The sequence below is a fragment of the Octodon degus genome, unplaced genomic scaffold (genome assembly GCF_000260255.1).
Source record: "Octodon degus isolate 3935 unplaced genomic scaffold, OctDeg1.0 scaffold00419, whole genome shotgun sequence".
Classification (NCBI taxonomy): Eukaryota; Metazoa; Chordata; class Mammalia; order Rodentia; family Octodontidae; genus Octodon; species Octodon degus.
This window is the reverse complement of record NW_004524995.1, coordinates 168,608-171,035: the sequence shown is the minus strand read 5'-3', so window position 1 is coordinate 171,035 and position 2,428 is coordinate 168,608. Positions and strand designations below refer to the sequence as shown.

Genomic DNA, 2,428 nt, shown 5'->3' with positions numbered 1-2,428 from the left:
AAATAAATAAAGTCTTAAAATTCTGAATCTCCTTTGGCTTGCTTCTCTCTTGAGTCCACCCAAGCTTTATTAAGGGCTCATTTCATATCATCATCTACATCTTCATAAATCTTCTTTAAAACATTCATTAATCCCTCGCTAGGATCTGTCTCGGCATCATAGGATGGCTTTTCTTTTTCTTTGGACTCTTTCTCAACCTGAGTTAAGTATTTCCACCCAGTGTTGCCTGATTCCTTTCTATACAAGATAAGAACTGTATCAGTCTTGATTTTTTTTGAACTGCCTTCCACTGAGATGGTCTTCAAGAGGTTGTTCACAATCATGGGAAAAAAAAACTAAGGGGCTGTGGAGATAGCTCAGTGGAATAAGCACTTGCCTGGGAAGTGCAAGGGCCTGAGTTCAATCCCCCGTTCTGCAAAAAAAAAGAAAAAGAAAAAGAAAAAAGAAACAATCATGAAGTAATTCTTCCCATTTAGATTCTTTACCAAAAGATCAAATGACCTCTCTGTGAAATGCACCTGCACATTCTCAGCAGGAACTTGATGAACTCCAGCTAAGATAATGTATATTTTCACAAACTTATCTGAATGATCCCATCTGTATTACTGGTCTTCACTGTGTATCCTGTTGTGATGGGAGCAACCACAGTGGCTGGATTTCATAGTCAAGAAGTTCTGGTTTTTTCTGTGATTTTTGTTGAATCTCAATCTTTTTTTTTTTTTTTTTTTTTTTTTGAACTGGGGATTGAACTCAGACCCATTCACTTGGCAGGGAAGCACTTATTCCACTGAGCCATCTCCTCAGCCCCTGCATCTCAATCTTTATTGCTATTTCAATTTTGGATTTTTTGGCTGTCAGGGTATCAAGTATTCTCTTCCTAGTAGCCTTTTCCAGCAAGGCCTTTACCTCTTCTAGATCATTCTGTAACTCCTCCAAAGCTGAAGCTATGGTCAGGCGGGCTTGGACTGAAAGCCTGAGCTGCAGGTGAGCATGTAATGACAGGAACTGCCATGGGCCCAGTGGGCGTGGACCTCAGCAGCGCGGGCCAGCTGCTGTGCAAGCGCCCGACCTAAGCTAGACTGCGGCCCACCCTCTGCATGCAGTGACTCTGAGGCTGAGGGAAGTCATTTTATTTTATTTTATTTATTTTAGTGGAACCGGGGATTGAACTCAGGTGCTTGTACTTGCCAGGGAAGTGCTTATTCCACTGAGCCATCTCCTCAGCCCCAGGAAGTCATTTTAGAAAAAGGACACATAACCCTTCTTTGGGTCAGATGAGACAAAGAGAACTATGCCTGTCCAGGTGAACACATATAAAAGCCATGTCCCAGCTAGTTGTTCTGTGCAGGTCTCCTTCAGGAAGCTAAACCTGAGACACAGTGGAGAGAACTGACTTCTGGGTAACACGAGAAGGAGCTGTTTCCAAAAGCAACACATTTATGGGACCAAAAGACATTTACTGTGAGGGAGCATCTCAAACCTTTTCTTCTAGGTCTAGTTATCATTTACGTGCATAAGAGATAAGTTGTAGACTTGAAAGACTTTACTATAAAGTGCTAGGTAATCTTATTCAGGCTTTTAACTATCCCTTATAGAACTTGAACAAAGAGTGGTCACTCTGCCAGCTAGTAAATGCTCTTAGAGCAGCTGCCACTCTTTGAAGCAGAGGACAGGTTTCCCCAGCTGTTCTATGGTGAATCCCCATTGAAGCCAATGACTGCTGGAATGTAGAACAAAGAGACAGCTGGATTCCTTTCTGGAGGCTGGTCTCTAGTTGTGTGGGCCAACAGAAACTGAGAACACCTGAGGGGTCATGGCCAGGGCTACTCTCTGGTGGACACCTAAAGGTGCTTGGTGGAAACTGGCTCCTGACCACTGAAATATCTCCACTTACCTATTGTTCTTTTATCTCTTTTTACTAGTAAATTAGAAGTTCTCCCTAAGTTTTTCAATAGAACCACTTAATTCAGAAATTAGACTGCAAAAAAAAAAAGAAAGAAAGAAAAGAAAAGAAATTAGGCTGTGACACCTTACAATAGTTTCCATTCTATAGCAGCTATCAGGGAAGTGATTTACATCTGAGCCTTACACTAAGAGTAACAAATTTTTGTCAGATTTAAATTAAAGTGTTTTTACCAACATATAAAATGTGATACTAGGCAATAAATATAAGTTTAAACTATGAACTTCAAATTTAGATCTTGCCCAGTTACTAAAAATGTTTACCTAGGGGGCCTGGCCCTAGCTCAGGCCTTTAAGTGGCTGCTTCCACAAAGCTGTCAGCCTCAGGTTGCTGTAGTTCGATCCTTCGAGGAGCAAAAAAAAAAAAATTCTTATTCCATTTTGGGGCTGGGGAGATGGCTCAGTGGAATAAGCGCTTCCCTGGCAAGCACAAGGGCCTGAGTTCAATCCCCGGTTCCGCACAAAA

At 41.7% G+C, this 2,428-nt stretch overlaps 1 pseudogene; it reads right to left on the bottom strand.

The window, feature by feature from the left end:
* Window positions 1-14: 14 nt before the first annotated feature.
* Window positions 15-1,456, bottom strand: LOC101586522 (annotated as a pseudogene).
* Between the last annotated feature and the right edge of the window lie 972 nt (window positions 1,457-2,428).